This window comes from Herpailurus yagouaroundi, unplaced genomic scaffold, assembly GCF_014898765.1.
Source record: "Herpailurus yagouaroundi ecotype Mexico unplaced genomic scaffold, PumYag 186, whole genome shotgun sequence".
In the NCBI taxonomy this organism is placed as follows: Eukaryota; Metazoa; Chordata; class Mammalia; order Carnivora; family Felidae; genus Herpailurus; species Herpailurus yagouaroundi.
Window position 1 is genome coordinate 16,190,759 of NW_024412417.1, and position 7,751 is coordinate 16,198,509.

At 36.3% G+C, this 7,751-nt stretch overlaps 1 long non-coding RNA gene across 1 annotated transcript in view; it reads left to right on the top strand.

The window, feature by feature from the left end:
• Positions 1 to 559, top strand: part of LOC121042839 (uncharacterized) — a 21,747-nt gene extending 21,188 nt beyond the window's left edge. The window contains exon 3 of the long non-coding RNA XR_005796481.1: positions 406 to 559. This is a non-coding gene — a long non-coding RNA (uncharacterized LOC121042839). The remainder of the gene's footprint in view (positions 1 to 405) is intronic.
• Positions 560 to 7,751: the final 7,192 nt, after the last annotated feature.

Here is a 7,751-nt window from a genome sequence, read left to right on the forward strand (position 1 = left end):
GAGCCTGGAGCCTGTTTCCGATTCTGTGTCTCACTCTCTCTCTGCCCCTCTCCCGTTCATGCTCTGTCTCTCTCTGTCCCAAAAATAAATAAACGTTGAAAAAAAAATTAAAAAAAAAATCTCCCCAAATTTGATGAAAGCAATACATTTATAGACTCGGGAAGCTCAGTGAACCTAAAGCAGTACCAAAATTAAAAAAATCATTCTGAAAACCAACAATAAAGAGAAAATCTTGAAAGTAGCAAGAGAACACATTACATAGAGGGGAACAACAATTTGAATGATTTCTGACTTCTCATTGAAAAATATGAAGATCATAAAGCATTGGAACAATATCTTAAATTTTTTAATATAAAAACATGATCAATCTAGAATTCTATATCCAGTGGGCACAATTTTTTTTAGAATGAAGAAGAAAAGAAGAATGTTTGCAAATAACACTACAAAAATTTGTCACTAGCCCATCTGCATTACAAGAAGTGCTAAAGGAACTTGTTCAGTATGAAGAAAATGATACCCAATGAAAGCTTGTATGTTCAGGATGGAAAGAAGAGAATAAAAAATGGTAAGTATTTGGATACACACAAAAACCATTATTTTCCATTTAGTTTCTTTGAAGTATATAGTACTGATTAAAGCAAAAATTATAGCATTTTCTTGTAGGTGTTATAGTGTATTTTAATGTAATATATGTGATAATTATAACATAAAGGATTTGGAGGGTTAATGAACCTGTATGATTCTAGTACATATGCCTATATATATTTTATGTGAGCTAGCACAATATCAATTCCAAATAGACTGTGAATAAATAAGTATGTATACTTTGTTTTGAAGTTTACTTAAACTTAAAAATATGTGAAGAGGCATAACTAAAAAGCCAATGGATGAATTAAAATAAAAAATATTAAAAATTTTCTAAGTCATAAATAATCACAGGAGAAAAAAAAAAAGAGGAGACAAAGAAGACAATAAAATGGTAGACCCAAATCCAACCACGTCAATAATTGTATTACATGTTAATGATATAAACTTTCCATAAAAAGTGGAAGTTGTCAGAATAGAGAAAAAGTATGTTCCAGCTACTTTGTACATAAAGACACAGACAGGAGCATATGGGTGGCTCAGTTGGTTAAGTGTCCGACTTCGGCTCAGGCCATGATCTCACAGTTTGTGAGTTCAGGCCCCGCGTCACTCTCTGTGCTGACAGCTTGGAGCCTGGAGCCTGCTTTGGATTCTGTGTCTCCCTCTCTCTGTGCCTTTCCCCCACTCACACTCGTCTCTCTCTCAAGAAATAAATAGACATTAAAAAAATAAATTAAAAAAAAGACACAGATTGAAAGTAAATGAATGGGAAAAAAGATATACCATGCAAATAGTAAACACAAAAAGTCTGAAGTGGATAAATTATTAACAAATAAATGATGTACTATGTTAGAAGATAATAAATACTGTGTAAATTTTTTAGAGGTTATATAAAGTATGGGGATCAGGACTTTGTGGAGATTACAATTTCAAATGAATTGATTAAGGTAGACTTCATTAAAAAGCTGACATTTTATATAAAACAAGCTCAAGAATAAGAAGCAATCAAGTTCCTTCTCACATTCTAGTTAGAACGCTGTTGGTGGTGAGGAAAAGAGTGACCTCCAGGTAGTTCCTCAGTCACTGTATAATTCATTCTATTCCTTGTATCATTCACTCTGGTCCTTGTATTATGCACACACCCTTCCCTGGCTGTTCCAAAAGGCACAGAGAAGAAAGTGGACCCATAATCTCAAGTCACAGCAGAGAGGGACCTAGAATTACTCCCCCCACCAAAACTATAATCAATAAAGAAGAATAATTCACCAGAATGAATACCATTTGGGAGGGGGTAAATAGAATGTATGCTTTTACATTAAAAATATCGTCAAATGTTACTAGAAATTTGAATTCAATTTGACAATTTTCGAATACATACTATATGGTATGTACTTTGCTAGGTGCAGTGGATAAGAATATGAATAAGAAAGGAATTCTCCTCAAGGGCAGCCATTCAAATAAGTAACTTTAATATTTTGTACTAGATGGTATTGTGAATAAGGACAAAGTGAATAAGGACAAAAAATAGAATATGTGGGAAGGTAAAAGAAAACTAGCAATTAGGCCATGACAGATACATAGGTACATGTTAAGAAGACAAAGAAGAAAAAGTGGATTGAAGGCAATTGTTTGTAAATGTGAAAGGTGGTTTGAACACGAACTGCACGTTTGGTGTGTAGGAAGCAACCCAAATAGCTGTAACACAAGGTTTGTAGTGCAAGACGGGACTAGACAGAGTGAAGATAACGGTGAAGAATGTTAAAATGCTAAGGAATTTGGTATTGTAAAGACACAAAGTGCTTTTAAGCAGGAGAGTGCAATGATCAGATTTATGATTTAAATTATATCTCTGGAAACCGTCTAAAGGATGAGTAGGGCAAAGTGCAGATATTGAAGAAAGAGAAACTACTACAGAGGCTTTTGACTTGGTCTAAATAAGAGGCAAGTCCTGAATTAATGGATGGGGTAGAATATTTGAGAAATGTTTCTTAGCTTGAATTGCCAAGGAAATTATGAAATGGGGGGGTACAAAATACTTTATTTATTAATCAGAATATATGAATCTGAATTTCCCATTTTGAGCAATAAGAGGTACAGTGTTGCTTTTGAGGAAAGTAAGAAAGGTGAAACAAAAAGCAGATTCAGGCTGCAGAAGAGAGAGAGGGTAGGAATGATGAGCTCCTATTTTAGATATACTAAGTTTGAGATGATCATAGGATAAAGAGAGAGATACACAGAGTAGGTTACTCTTCTGGTACTTTAGAGAGAGCCCAGACCAGGAATTTTAATTTTGGAGTCCTTTCTAAAGAAATATTATTTGAAATTACTGAATTAGACGTGACCTTCTAGGAGAAACATAAAAATGAATAAACATCAGCAAAATAAAGAATAAAGAATAAAGAATAATTAACTCAAGTAAGAGGAAAACCAGGGAAAAAAATTAAAGGTACGTGAGCATATATTTTTAAATAAAGGATGAAAATAACTGAGACTCCAGAAACAGTAACAAGTACAAATGGGAGTTTAGTAGGGGAATAATAAATTGACAGGGTAACAGACAAAACTGTATCATTCAAAACACATTGTTGGAACTACCACTTAGCCATTTGAGAAAAATTAGAATTCTGGGGTGCCGGGGTGTCTCAGTTGGTTGAGCATCTGACTCGATCGCGGCTCAAGTCATGATCTCATGATTCATGAGATCCAGCCCCGTGCTGGGCTCTAAGCTGATAGCACGGAGCCTGCTTGGGATTCTCTCTCTCTGCCTCTCCCCAACTTATGCACTCACTCTCTCTCTCTCTCTCTCTCTCTCAAAATAAATAAACTTAAGAAAAAGTGATTCCATTGCATGTTTTGTAGAAAAATTAAGCCCAGATGGATCAAAGATTTAAATTTATAAAAATCGAGGAAATAAAATTAGTTAAATGGATAATAAGTAAATGTTTTTATAATCAAGGAAGAGAGAAGACCTTCATACAAAAACACAAAGAAAAACCAAAATATAAACACGGACAAAATCAGAAGGAAAAAGTCAGATGAGAAAAATGTAGTACATATGAGAAAACAAAAGATTTCCTCTCATTGCATACAAAGAATTTCATATATCAGTTTTGAAAAATAAAGGGAAATATGATAAAAGAAAAATGAGCACATCATGTCTGGTCTAGAACCACTGGAGAATAAGAAGAGTAGAGAGAGTCAACTATTTGCCAAATGCTAGATTGGTCACCAGGTCTAACGTTGGCATAATTTTTAGCCCCTTCTAGAGAATGCTATGGGAGAGTAAGCAAAAGGACACCAAATGAGAGGCATCAGGAGTAGGAATTGATGACTTTCTTTAACTGTATTGTCTTTTTGATATCTGTATCTAAACCTCTATTCCAGAATCTAGGGAAAGAAAAGGGCAACCAGCATGCCTGCTCCCTATGTATGAGGATATAGAGAAGAACTCATGGAAACTGGAAAAACTGATGCTTGGAGATACATCAGGTAGGTCTAAGTGTGAAATATAAAACTCTTCTGGCCACACTATGAAGTATCTTTTAAAAAATCTAGTGATTTCTATAGGCATTATAGCATCCTTCTGTCTAGTCTTTAAGGAAAACGTAATTCTGGTGAGCAGAGAAACTGCACACTAGAACAGTTATGACCCAGAGTAATTTGGAACATAGTGCCCTTGCTGGATTTTCAAATCAGGGTGCAAAGCCTAGCTACATTTTGTATTATATTTCTCTAGACTTTCACCAGTTGCAAACTTGAATAGAACCTGGCTTGGCCTCGGCTGCAATGTCCTTACGGTATCTGTTTCAGGCTGTATAGATTTGGCTATGTGATAATAACAAACAGACCTTGGAATTCATTTATTTTTCAGTCAGGCCACATTCTGATGCAGATCTAGGCAGGTCTCCTGACCACCTCCCCTCCAAATGGTGACTCAGGGACCAAAGATGCTTCTGTCTTTTAGTGTATCTGAAAAAGCATACAAGGTTAACATTGAAGGGAAATACGGAAATAGAAAATTGTACAGTATTGTTTTAAGGGCTGAGTATAAAAATGTCTGACATTATTTCTGCATACATTCTATCGACCTAAATAAGTCATATGGCTCCCAATATATTTTTATGCGAGAATAGCAAAAGCATGTGCCCAGGAAGAGAAAACAGTGTGTTCAACACATAACATCGTCTTAACCACAGTCCAAATTCTGGTCAACAAAATGTCTTATTGTTCATCTCATGTATCAAAGAAACTCACATCTGTTCCCTCCCTCCCCAAAGAAGATAATCCAGTGCTCCTTTATTCACTGCATCCATCTCAGAATCCAGGTTCTCTGTTTTCTCTATCAGATCTACAGGTGGCTCCTCATGGTTAGGTGACACAAGAACAAGATAGCTTATCTGTACCCCTACCTCACATCCACATATAAGGCATCTACAATGACTACCAAGAACTGGGAAGAGGAAGAACAATAAATACAGGATCATCAATATTCTTTAGTGATTCAGTAATGCCACCGCACAGAAACTGGGAAAGTCTCACATTAGATGTAGAGGTGAAGTAGAGAGGGGTAGATTGTTAGACTAGGCCTTGATTCTACTCTTTGAGAGGAATTATTTTGCCACTTATTCTCTGTGGTCCCTGGTGATAACCTGCTGGAACCACTTCTTTGTCATTATTTTTCTTAGCCACATTTATAAAGAGTTTTGGAGGGCATGCCTTCCTTGGGAGAGGCATTCCAAGGCTGCTTTCTGTATGTGGGAGTATAAGAATTGATGTCAGCATTTGAATCGAAAAATAAAGACTTTTTTTCATGAGTGTCTTTGTGGTTTCCTGGACAATACAATTCCCTCAAAAACTGTGTAGACTTCCGGTTTATTTGCTTCAGCCAGCTTAATATAGCCAGTTACCATACCCAAAGTTATTTCCTAAAAATAATGCTCAAATTTATTGTACATGGCTGCTTCCTCATCCTCGTGCCTCTTTCCCTCTCGACTTAATTGTGACTACCATTGGGTTCTTGGAACAATTGAAGTGAAGCCATACCCTACTCTGACCTTGGTCCTGAGTTACTTTATTCAGCTGGAAAGTTTTTCTTACTGTGTGTTGTCACTCAAAGTCTTTGTAGTTCAATTTTTACAAGAAGCTGGGGTTTCCAACCTTGAAAGATGCTGAATGTCTAATAATAGACAACACACAGTAGGACTGCCAGGCACTTCAACATCTAACTAGAAATGATTAGTAGACATGTTGTCTTCTTCCTAAAGTAGACTAGGCAATGATTTTTAGCAAAGATTTAGGCAATGATTTTTAGCAAAGATTTCACCATTTTCCCAGCCTTTAAGTATCGGTTTCCTCATTACATGCCATTATCCTCAGGCTTCACACTTTCAGATTTTGTTGAGGCAGCACCCCACTTCAAGATAAAATTTCTATATTAGGGTAAGTAACAAGCTCTTTGAAATCCATCCCCAAACCCTCAATGGCTTCATAAAACTTAGTATTAATCATTAGTGCTTAATAAAGTAACAAAATTATTCTTTCCACATGAAAATCCTTTATTCCCCATTCATCTCAGCTGGTCAGAAAGGATCAAAACAGAGCTTGGAATATGGGAAGTGCTCAGAAAACTAGCTGTAACTGTTTGTGTTGTTAGTGCTAATATTACTGGTCACAGAGAGTTACACAATGAAACAGAAGCCGCTTGGTTAGCAATAAACAAAGCAGTACCGAGGGCAGTATTACACCAGAGATTCAGTTAATTAGTTTGCTAGGGCTGCCATAACAAAGTACCACAAACTGGATGGCTTCAACAATAGAAATTTATTGTTTCACAGTTCTAGAGGGCAGACATCCAAGGTCAAGACGTCAGTAGAATTGGTTCCTTCTAAGGACTGTGAGGATGAATCTCTTCCATGTCTCTTTGCCAGCTTCTAGTATTTTGCTGGACATCGCTGGCATTATTTGCCTTGAAAGAGCATCACTCCTGTCTCTGTCTTCATCCTCCCATGGTGTTCTCCTGTGTCCTTCTCTGTCTTCAAATTTCCCCTTTTTAAAAGGGCACCAGGCATATTGGATTATTGCCAATCCTAATGACCTCATTTTAGCTTGATTACCTCCATGAAGATCCTATCTCCAAATAAGGTCACATTCTGAAATATTGAAGGTTAGGATTTCAAAATATGAATTTGAAGGAGACACAGTTCAACCCATAACACTTAATAAGCCATTAATAAGTAATATTTCCACTGAAGTATTTCTTAAGTTACATATTTACATAGTGGCTAATGGTTCTCATCAGTTTCTTCATGAACAAGATCTAGATATTTATATCAGAAATCAAATATGTATTCTTTACCCTTTACTGGGCATAATTATGGCAAACTGTTGTATTGCAGTGATCTCAAGAAATCTTTCTTTAGGGTGTCTGGTGGCTTAGTTGGTTGAGCGTCTGACTTCAGCTCAGGTCATGATCTCACAGTTAGTGAGTTCGAGCCCCGCGTCGGGCTCTGTGCTGACAGCTCAGAGCCTGGAACCTGCTTTGGATTCTGTGTCTCCCTCTCTCTCTGCCCCTCCCCCACTCGTGCTCTGTCTCTCTCTGTCTCCCACAAATGAATAAATGTTAAAAAAAATAAGAAATCTTTTTCTTACTTCCTATTTCTTGAGTTTAAGATATACTTTTGTCTTCTTTGTATTGTAATAAATAATTAGCCATGACAGAAAAAGAAAAATGAGGTGAACAGACTATAACTTTACAAAGTATTGTTTTGGGGTGCCTGTGTGACTCAGTCAGATAGAACCCCTGGTTGGCTCCTTGCTGAGAGTGAAGCCTGCTTAAGATTCTCTCTCCCCCTGGCCCTCTCCCCTCCCCCCCCAATGCTCTCACTCTCTCTCTAAAATAAGTTTTAAAAAAAGGTTGTCCTAAAGATTACTTTCTGTGTTATAGCCATATAAAAACTATGGTATCATCTAAAGTCTTCTATTGCAAAATTGTTTCACTTTGTTGAAAATGAAACCTTAGTATGCTTAAATAAATATGAAAAGAATGAGAATGAGAAAAAATCATTGAGGCATTCATTTAATTAAAATCAATATCTTCATCATTTTCTGTGTATTGATATTTTATATTGTTATTTTCTTGAGTAAGGTGACACTTCCATGTCATTTAA